Here is a 12,195-nt window from a genome sequence, read left to right as displayed (position 1 = left end):
TGTCCCATCAGTATCCCCAACTCCGTGTATCCAAAATGGAATACATCATTTCCCCCCACAACTTACCTCTCCTCCAAACTTTATTATTTCTGGTAAGGAAACAGTGACTCTTCCAAGTAACCAGGTTCATGACCTCCAAGTCACCCTTAACTTTTCCCTCTCTTTCATCCCTTTTGTTGTTGTTGTTGCACCATTTTTCAGTTGTGGCTGACTCTATATGACCCCATTTGGAGCTTTCTTGGCAAAAATACTAGAATGTTTTGTCATTCCTCTTCTCCAGCTCATTCTACAGATTAGGAAACTGAGGCAACAGGTTTAAGTGATTTGCCAAGGGTCACACAGCTAGTAAGTGTCTGAAGCCACATTTGAACTCAGGAAGATGAGTCTTCCTGATTCCAGGCCCAACACTCTACCCACTATGCCACCTAGCTGCCCCTTCATGCCTTAGATTCAAACAATTGCCTGTCACCACATCTATTACATCTTCTCTCCTCTTACCCAGCCATAACTCCAGTTCATACCTCATTACTTCTTGCCTATAATAATATCATTTGTTAACATTTACATAGCACTTTAAGGTTTGCAAAGTACTTTATATAAATTGTCTTTTGATCCTTAAACCCCTGTACGGTATGTGCTATTATTGTCTCCATTTATAAGTGAGGTAACTGAGGCTGAGACCTCCTAACTGGTATCAATCTCCAGTTTCCCTCTATCTCCAAACCACATTCCATACAGCTACCATAATAATGTTCATAAAGCATAAGTCTAACCATGTCACTCTTGTATTTAAAAGCCTTCAATGACTCCCTATTGTATTAGGATAAACCATAAATTCCTCAACCTGTCATTTATGACCCTGTATGATAAGGATAAAACAGCTAGAAACTTACTAGCTGTGTGACCCTAGGCAGTCACTTAACCCTGTCTGCCTTAGTTTCCTCATCTACAAAACGAGCTGAAGAAGGAAATGGCGAACCACTCCACTCCCTTTGCCAAGAAAACACCAAACGGGATCACAAAGATTCAGACATGACTGAAAAATGGCTAAACAACAAATAAATTATATGGATCCAATCTGTATTTCCAGCCTTATTTTACATTATTCCCATTTATAACATTACATATTGGCCAAAATGAACTAACTGTTCCTTTAACTTCCTGACATTCTATCTCCCACCTCTACATCAGAATAGGCTATCTCCCTCCCAATCCTAACATATTCTTTATGCCCACTTCTCAGAATTTTTATCTTCTTTCAAGGCTCAGTATCATCTTCATAAAGCTGGAGAGGGGGCAGTCATAAATATCCATCTCCCATTACTGCTAATGTCTCTTTTCTCAAATTGCCATGCATTAATGTATGAACATATATTCACTAAGCTAGATACAATACAGAGAAACTATAATATGGAAAGAATAGCTGTGGAGACACCCTGAAGATCACAGAAAACAAAATCCACAAAGAATCAGTAGTAAAAAACCTTGACTTCAATATCTATATACGAATTCATAAAATTTGAGAAATGAAAAAGATGGAGTAGAGATCACAACATAAGAAGACAAATTTAATGGCATGGAGATCTCGGAGATTCTACAAGATTAGATCAATGACAGGAGCATTACTCTAATTAGGCATACTCATTCAAGTGTTGGGGAAAAGGAGAGAATAGGTATATACCCCATACAAAAACCGGTATGGGGAAGCATGATGGAAAACATTTGAGTGAAGGTCTATGAAGAGAAAAACTAATATGATTTCTGTCATTGTAGTATCCTACAGAATCCTGAGACAAAAGGAACAAATAAATTAGTTCAGGAAACAGACTAAAACAGACATAGAGGCATTATATGGTGGTGATGGGAGACCTTAATGTGAAAATCTTAAGAATGAAATCCTGAATATACAAAGGGAATCAATTCTAATGGAAACAAAAAATGGGAATTATGTGAAGAGAGGAGTGTTGATTCACAGAAAACACCAGCCAAATCAGATTTTTAAAAATTTTGTACAAAAAAAATGAAGCAAGGGAAAGTAACAGAAGATGAATTCAAAAGTATAGCATAATACTGTACTAGTGTCAGGGGAGATAAATTTCCATATGAGCTAAAGCTGACCAGAAAAGCTAAAAACAACAAAAAGAAGGAGAGTTAGCTATTCTTGGGGTAGATAAGGCAATGGTAATTGACAACAGAGAGACAACAGAACTTTTACTTTTTTATTTTACTTGTGTCTTCTTTGCCAAGGAAATTGATTAACAGACTAGAAAGAATACAACAAAAAAAATGGCTAATAAGGAATTGATACCCTTAATAAATAAGCAGATACTTAGAAAGTACTTAACAGCTCTAAATGAGTTAAGTCACCTGGCCCAGGTGAATTATATCCTCATCTGCTGCAAGAACTGGCATGTGTGATGATCAAAACACTGTCAATATTTGAAAGGTCATAAAAAACAAGAGAGGTAACATAGGAATGAATAAGGGCAAATTTCCCAATTTTCAAAATACTGGAAAAACATATGCATCAAAATATAAACCAATGAACTTCACTTCAACTCATGGGAAAAAAATTTAGGACATATTATAAAAATGATGGCTAGCAAGCACCTAGACAAAGAAGAAGAGATCACGAAGAACCCATCATGGCTTCAACTTGAACATCAGGTCATGCCAGACTATCCTCTCTTTTTGACTGAATTACTAAATAAGGAGAATGCTACAAAGTTTACCTAGATCTTAGAAAAGCATTGATAATTTGCCTCATACTATTCTTATGGAAAAGAGACAAATTAAACAATGGTACAATTAGATGGATGTTGAACTGGTTGAATGGAAAGACTCAGAGTAAACATAAACAGTTCAATGTCACCTTGGAAGAAGATGTCCAGTGGAGTGAGCCAGGTGTCCTTAATCACACTCTCTCAAACATTTTATCAGTGCCATGTATAAAGGCATAAATGGTCTGTTCATCAAATTTGTAAATAACACAAAACTGGGAAGAAAACCCCAACACATTGGACTCAGAGCCAGAATCCAAAAACACCTTGAGAAGCCAGCAAACTGTGATGAATTAATAAAACAAAACTTAATCAGGATAAATTTAAAGTTTTCTTTTTGTCCGGAAAATCAACTTCATAACTGTGAGATTTAGAGTGAAGGCCTGGTTAAGTAACGATTTGTCTGAAGAAGCTCAGGGGATTTTAGTGGAGATAAAGCTAAATATGAGTCAACTTTATGCCATTGAAGCCCAGATAATGAATGGTATCTTGGGCTTCAGTAAGAAATGCATAGGATCCAGGATTAGGGAGGTAAGAACCCTGCTATACTTAACAATGGTCAGATGACATCTGTAGTATTTTGTCCAGTTCTGGGCACCACATATTTGGAAGGACATTAATAGGCTAAAGAGCATCCAGAGCATCCAAAGCAACTAGGATGGTGAGGTGTCTCAGGTGTGTTCTATATGAGAATCAGCTTAAGGAAGTAGAGATACTTAACTTGGGTAAGAGGAGACTCAGGGAAACATGATATTTGTCTTCAAGTACTCAAAAGACTTTCTTGTGGACAAAGAATTGAACCTGTTCTGTTTGACCCCTACAAGGCAGAACAAGGAGCAATGGTAAGCCTTGCTGGAAGGACAAACTTCCTTCCAGTAAGAACAATCCTAAGGCAGGATGGGTTGCTCTAGAAGGTAACCAGTTCCTTCTCATTGGATGTCTTCAAACAAAGACTAAATGGCCACTTGTCAGTTGTTTTAAAGGACATTCTTTTTCTGTTATACATTGGATTATATAATCCCTGACACTTCTGCAATTCTGAAATCTTCTGATTTTGTAACTCCAGGATAGAGGGTAGGGAATAGCTCATTTCTACCATAAATAAACTGTGTGAATGTGGCCTAGTTACTTGGCTACTTTATGGTTCTATTCGTATAATTATGACAATGATAATGTTCAACTCCCTTCCTCATAAATATGGTATGGAACATTATCATATGTTTATAAAACCTGTATGACCTTGGGATAAAAGACATATAAATGTAGAGTTTTGTTAGTGGTGATTTGGGTAGCATAATAGACAGAATAAAAGAGTAAATAAATGAGTAGATTTGGAGTCAGGCAGACTTGGGTTCAAATCCTGACTTTGATACTTACTAATTTTGTGACACTGGGCAAGTAATTTAACCTCTCTTTTCCTCAGGGGACTCCCTAAGATTTATCTAGTCAACCATCATCAAAGGGTGTTTTCACATTGAATTTCCTTAAGGGCTGCACATAGAGAGTACTGAGTTCATTTGTTACGATATAAGTAGCATAAATGTGAAATCATTCTGAGGCATCAGATTCTTCGGTCTGAGTAATTCTGATACTCTCAGTTCTCTACCTCACTATGCCTGAGTAGGCTCTGCCTTTTCTTAATACTTTGGAACTTCATAACAATGCCTCCAGGGTCCTTACTGGGAGATAGTCATAAAAAAATAGCTTTTGCATTTCAGCAGCTCTTTGCTCCTCCTCTCTACTCCTTGAATGGCATCCAAAATAGGTCCCATGCAATACTGAGTTCTCCTCTGGCAGGACAGTCTTATAGTGAGGTTCTTCCAGTGCAAACCCTGTGTACAGGAAATTGGCAGGGAAGGATTTTATATCTACTACATTTTTATTTTTAACACTTCGTGGCAAAGGTGAGACAAACAAACACACTCTCAGTCTTTGGTCTTAATGGACCTACCTATTCAAACATTTACACTGAATTATCTGGTTAAGTGATAGAAACGTCCATCATGATTGACTTAATAAATTAAATTAAAAATTCATTCAGTGAATGAATGGTTGTTTGGCTAAATTAATGGGCTCTTTTGCCATCACATGGACATAGCCATAAAAAGAGCAAGTCAATATTTTTTCCAAACGTCAAAGCTTAAAAAGATCTCTCATACTTGTGAAACCTGCCAAAGAATCTTATAGAAGCATGCAAGATCTCAGAATTTAAGGTCTAATTTGAAAGGCTTTCATTCAATAGCCCTTGCTGATTACCCCACATTTATAAGATAAAGAGTTGACTTGATCATGCTAAGATCAGAACCTACAGTTGGAAGAAACTTTCAAAGTTCTGTCCATGGCAGTCTTCATGTTACAAGGGTGTAAACATTCAAATAAAATACTTTTAATTAATCTCAGGAAAGACTTTGTATATTAAAGATAAAATAGTTTCCTATTATATTGAGTTTTTTTTTCCCAAATAAAATGTGAACTTCTTGTAGGAAAGGGTCATTTTTCTTGTTATTGTGATATCCTCAAAGCCTAACATAGTGCCTTGCATAACCTAAGTGCTTCCTAATGAAGTCTTTACATTGTATCATCCTTGTTATTTTCTTGTTACAATGAAAATTATCCATTAGTAAGTTTCAGTTCAAATCCCTCATATGTTCTCAATGGATATTGTATCTGACCCATTCCACTTGCCTTATAATCACAGCTAACTTTGGAAGACGGTGACAGTTCTGCAGCGAAAAATTACATACCTCATCTTTCAAATGAGGCTTATTTAAAGAGGAAAAAACACAGCAACCACAACAAGGGGAAATCAGATTTCCAGGTTTACTGTGTTATCTATGCAAGCTGCGGAAAGAGAAAGAAAAAAAAACAGAAAAAAATACAGAAACTTCCTTCAACAGAATTGTCTACCACAGACTAACTAAAGGAGATCATTTGATTCATGGAAGGGTTCATTTGATTCACAGAAAAGAATGGCACCGATAAGTCAATTTAACCTATTTATAAGGTAGACTGCTCATTTTTACACCTATTAAGAGCAAAAGTTTCAATAGTTTTGGCAAAAATGGTTAAATTTTCCAAATAGTAGAATATCTTAATTACTGCTAAAAGAACTACTTAAATTTTTTAATTAAAAATCATTATCAGAAACAATAAGATAAACATATAAAGCAAGGGTTTGCAAAAATCTTCCCCCAAACTCTCAGCCTTTAACAAGGCAGAACTAAATGGATTAACAAAAACAAACAAGTAAAGATAATATTTTTGATTTGTGTTCATTTCCAGATCTACCAGAAATTCCACCACCATTGGCTGTTTTCCCTATGAAGTAGGCCACCAGAACATTTGGTGTTATTACTTGTTGTGAACTTTTGGGAAGAAGTAGAGAAGAGGCATTGATAGGCTGAAATCTGTATGACTAGAGGAAATTCCTACATTGCTGATATTCATTTGATTATCTAAGTATAGTCATTATGCTCAATATATATAGTTCTTTTTCTGCTGATTTTGCTTTGCATGAAAACATATAGAATATTCCATATTTCCTTTTATGCTTCATAATTATTGTCTTTGTAGTACTGTGAAATTATATTATGTTGATATACCATAATACATATAAACAAATTTTTAATATGGTCATTAATGTATATAACTCAGGATTGCTGTTGCGTTTTTAACTTGTTTCACTTTACAAAGTTTGAATCACTTAACAATCACAGTAAATAATGCTAACAGCAAAACTGATCATTATCTCAAAACTATTTTCATGATACTCTATTAAAAGACTTCTCTCCAATCCAATAACCATTTATTAAGTACATACTATTTGTAAAGTATAGTGATAGAAACTGGGGATACAAAAACAAAAGTAAAAAATAGTCCCTGCCCTCAAGTAGCTTGTATTCTACTGAAGAGATACAATTCATTCATTCATTCATTCTGAAGTAAATGCCAAATGTATATACAACCTAGATATGAAAAAAATCACCTTATTTTAAAAATGAGAGAATAGAAAGAAGTACCTACACAACTACGGGTAGGGGAGGGGGGATTTCTTAATTAAATAAAGAATAAATGACTTTAAAAATAAAATAGACAATTTTGAATAAATATATTTTTGAAACTTTTGCACAAATAAAATCAGTGCAGCTATGATAAATAAAATTGTCAGTTTGGGGAAAAAAACTTAGAGCAAATATATCTGATGAAAGTCTAATATTCAAGATATATAGAGAATTGGTACAAATATATAACAAGATCCAGTTCCTAATACATAGGTGGGCAAAGGACATGTATGGGTGGTTCTCAAAAGGAAAAATTCAAATTATCAACAACCATATTAAAGAATGCTCCAAATCATTAATTATAAAAGAAATGCACATCAAAGCAGCCCTAAGGCTTCATCTCATGCCTTTCAATTTGACAAAAATAACAAAAAATAAAATGGCGTAAAAGATAGGCATAGTCATCTCACCACTCTTGGGAGAGCTGTGAATTAGTGACACCATTTTATAGTATAATTTAGAATTATATGAGAAAAGTCACTAACCCTTTGACCCAGTGATAGCATATACCACAAGGGGGTCAAAAAAAGAGGGAGAGGTCTCCAATATTCAAGAATATTCATAACACTACCTTTTCATGGTAGCAAGGAATTGGAAGCAAAGTGCAAACCCATCAATTGGGGAACTAGCATTTCACCATATGAAACAACAAATATAAAGAATTCAGGGTAATTTGGAAATACTTATGCAGAATGACACAGAGCAAAGTAAGCAGAACCAGGAAAACAATTTGAACAATGACTACAATGATGGGAAATAAAACAACACTGGAAAATTTTAGAGCTCTGATCAATGCAGTCACCATTCATGATTATTGGACTGTTTATATTTTGGAGAATTGCCATTCCCACCTTGTTATTCTGATGGCTTTCATTTTCTTAGTTGACCTTAATTTTATCTCTTTTGAGTAGGGCCTAGAATAAGTTATATCCCTGGAAGATCTAAATCCAGAAATCTCTCTCCTTGGGCCCCTATAACCCTGAGGCACTCATGATTTCAGAGGTCTCTGTCTAGAAAGGCTAGCCTGAGTGGAATCTTTGGTAGGCACCAAGGAGGTGGCCAGGATAAGTAATGGTGTTTTTGGACCTGCAAGTTCCCCAAAGTTACCATTCCATAAACATATCATATGCTATGTCTGAAAAGGTAGTCAGTGAAACATGTCTTCCTCATCTCAGAAGAAAGGTGGATTATAACGTATGAAATAAGGTACACCTTGTCAGATAGAGCCCACGTGTAGATTCATTTTGAATAACTGTGCTCCTTTGTTATAAGAAACAGGTCTATAGGGAAGGGGAGTCATTGAAGAGTACAATGATGTTTAGAAAGAGCAAAAATAAAATATTTATTTTTTACTGAAAAAGAAAGAAAAATAAAGTGAAGGGATTGGACAAAAGAAATAATCAAAAAAAATGTCAACTAAATTCTATAATATTCTGCCATTATGGTACAATAACCATAAGGAAAGTTTGCCTTCCCTAGAACGTGCCCAAGAAACTCATTCCTGAGACATTCCTCTTGCATACAAAAGTGTTAATACACTATGGAAATAAAATATTTGCTTACCTAATGTGCTTCATTTTGCCTTAATATTTCAGTGAGTCATTTATATCATCCACATGAGTATTTCTTCCAACAGCACACATCACAATTTATCTATACTTTCTAATTCTATGTGATTCTTGTCCTTGTCCTACCATAAATCTTCTGATGAGAAGAATTTGATGTGTCAGGGCCTTCCTGTAGGTCTCTGAACACCTCATGAGTACCAGTACAGTACCCTCATATTCCTGGCTATATGACTGTCCCACTTCCTTTCCCAATCACACATTTCTTGAATAATATATGCTGATTTCATGTGGGTTATCAGACATAAAGGATGTGTCAGTTCCCCTTTGCTTAACACTACTTCTTTGTTACAAGATAGAGTTCTATTGGGGGTAGGGGAGCAGAAGGGATAGTATTAGATTGTACAGTCCTGTTCTCTCCAAACTTCAAACTGTTTGGCCAACCCCAGGACTGATACACAGGAATCAATAGAGATGAAGATTTTCTCAATCAAATCCTTCAAGGCTCTCTCACATGCAGGTCATGCAACCCAGTGGGAGGACTTGTCAGGACCCGCATTCTTTAAGATAGTCCCTATTACTGTATGAGTGACTCCTGAAGTCCATCTGGCAAAGTAACATTCATCAGGAACCAGGTTTTTGTAGATGGGAGTCCATCGGGCTAATGGAGGAGACAGGGTTTCCAGGCCCTAAACTAGAGGCCACAGTTTCTAGCAGAGATGAAACTTATTTATGAAGAGTACTAACACCTGATGGACCTGGACAATTCTGGATGTGTCGTTTCCATTTAATGCATAGATCCTACCCATCTTGTTAGAAGGGCCATCTAAATCATCCATTTCATTATAGGTAACTCTGGAAGAAGGGCTACTGTCTGACCCTTTCCCTTTGCCATCTATTCAATAACAACTAGGGCCCAGTAAAAAGTAAGGAACAGCTTTTCAGACATAGCATATGATATGTTTATGGAATGGTAACTTTGGGGAACTTGCAGGTCCAAAAACACCATTACTTATCCTGGCCACCTCCTTGGTGCCTACCAAAGATTCCACTCAGACTAGCCTTTCTAGACAGAGACCTCTGAAATCATGAGTGCCTCAGGGTTATAGGGGCCCAAGGAGAGAGATTTCTGGATTTAGATCTTCCAGGGATATAACTTATTCTAGGCCCTACTCAAAAGAGATAAAATTAAGGTCAACTAAGAAAATGAAAGCCATCAGAATAACAAGGCGGGAATGGCAATTCTCCAAAATATAAACAGTCCAATAAGCCTCTGTACTTTCTTCTTACATTGTGGGAAAGTGAATATCATTAGCTTATTTTTTAACTATGCCCTGAATCCTCTGGGTTTTCACTATCCACTGTATTTCTCAAAACTTGACTGAGTGGTCAAGACACCCTAGATTTTCCTAGGGCTGATTTTCCAACTCTTGTCTCCAATATGGATCACCATCTGATCTAGAGCCCCTGCCACCATGGCCTCATCCAGCCCAGTCAACATTATGATATCAATGTCCCCAGAAAGGGAAGCTTTTGCAGGTCTCTTAACAGCAGAATATAACACCAGAATATACGCAATTAAACATCTGTCCCAAACTAGTTTAAGCCACAAGAATGGAGAAAAAAAAAAGCATTGGTGAGGTTAATAATCCCATACCAGTCACCCTGAGTCTGGCCTGCTTGGTCTACAACATTGACGAGGTGGGTCAGGAACATCCATAGTGATGAGTAAGATGACTTTGTTCAGCTACCTATGGAAAAAAAGGAAACAAGCCCCTACCATGCAAGCACTATGCTACGCACTTTACAAGTATTAACTCACAAAAACCCTGGAAAGCAGATGCTATTATTATCCCCATTTTAAAATTGAGGAAACTGAAGCAGAGAGGTTAAGAGACTTATCTGGGGTCACAGAACTAGTAAGTGTGTAAGGCCAGATTTTCACTCTAAAATTTCCAGATGCCATCTTTCTTCCTCATAGGCCACACAGGATTTTGTAAAGGGAGCTGGTGTAACAAAATATTCCAGCTTCCTTCATTTCCACATTTCCATTGCTTTCAAATCTTCTCCTCCACCCCTGCCTACGGACCCCATATTGTTTGTTATTATTATGGTTTTTATGCACAGAATGGTTCAGGGAATTCCAAGGGTTTCCACTAGAACATAACCACAATAGAGATTGCCAAAAAAAAAGGTGTCCACAGGTAGTGACTCCCAAGAGCTCATGATACCCTTTCCATCCATGTTCTATAATAGATAGATAAATGGGACAGAGCTTTAGGAGATTCCTTAGATTTGGATGGAGCTAAATGTCTCCTACTGCTCTAGTGCTGAATTTCACAGCATGGTTTTATTAACACCTCCATAGACTAGACTTCCTATCAACCTCATGTTTCAGGCCATAGTTCCCTCCAGAAGAGAGAATTATTACCCTCTGCCCACCCAGAAGGAAAGTGGTCTCTATGCCTCCTCCCCCTATCCTCAGAGCATCCATTTATATTTTGACAGCAATGATTTCCCAGGCCACAGCTGTCCCAATCTCCTGCCCAACTTTCACTAGTTAATTAGCCTGCACCTGTATAGTTGTAGGTAAGGGAGAACCATAGCTAAATTCTGAAGCCATTCCAGTGGGACTCTGCCCAGAAGACATTGCCTAATTGCCTCTATATAAATCCAATCTATCTAACTCATTTCTTTTAGGAACTTCATCCCCTCACTTGAAGACTCCATTGGAAAGAGGGCTGCAATGGGGATTCATCTTTTGGGGGCTTTGTATGTATAACTCCTCTTCTTAGCCACTTAAAAAGGGACAAAGGGCAGTCTCCCTGGAGACCATATAGCTAATTCAACTAGCCCTGAAATAGGACTCCCCAAGCCTATGGAACACTGCTATGGAGAGTTGCTCTGTATTGGTTCCGTTGGACTATGGCTTCAGCAGTCACTGCTCAACTGACTCATCACAGGTTGCTATCTGAAAGTCTCTTGCAACCTCCATGGTTGCTTGGTGCTGAAAGCCTTCCCACACCTGTTCCTTCAGTGACAGAAATTGCTCTCTAGGGAGCAGTAATAGAATAAACCCAATGTTTTCTTGCCACAGGTCCCCAATTCTCCTCCTAACTCCTGCTTTCAATCGCCAATCTTATGGCTCTGATCTTAGAGCCATGCAATTAAACATCTGTGTTGAAAACTGTATCCGTTATTCCCATCTTCAGCCTGTAGCCACCCCTCTCCCATCAGCAGAGACCCTTTCACTTGTGCTGTGGCATGGTCCATTAGCTGCCTGTCAGCTTTCATAACACTATCCTTAAAAGCCAAGAGTTCTGTCACTAGTTGCTGAATGTGCTGGGCCAGTTTACTTTCAGTCACATTATGCTGGCAGTCCAACTTCTTCAGGACAATCAACCCACAACCAGAGAATACTAGAGCTAACACTTTCTTTACCACCCCTGGAAGCCTTCTCCAGAACCCACTGAACTAATTGTTCTGTGCCAGTGGAGGCTTGATTCATAAACTACCAGAAGGGTCTTTGCCACAGTGCCATATCTAATCATCCAAACACCTCATTCCCTGCATTTGCATCACCCTTTCCCTACTTCAATCATGAGTTGAGCCACCATGCCATCTAATTCCAATTACTAGCTATGTCATATGTTAGGAAGCAGGCCTGACTCAAAGCAGTCCCATGGTAGTTAACATTTGGTGTTGGAATAAATTCAGACACTCATAGGTGATTGGGTGGTTAACAAAATGGGATATACTTATTTATAACAAAGGAAAAATATTCAACAA

The sequence above is a fragment of the Phascolarctos cinereus genome, unplaced genomic scaffold (assembly GCF_003287225.1).
Source record: "Phascolarctos cinereus isolate Bilbo 61053 unplaced genomic scaffold, phaCin_HiC Scaffold_726;HRSCAF=1367, whole genome shotgun sequence".
Lineage (NCBI taxonomy): Eukaryota > Metazoa > Chordata > Mammalia > Diprotodontia > Phascolarctidae > Phascolarctos > Phascolarctos cinereus.
Note: the sequence above shows the minus strand (reverse complement) of the source record.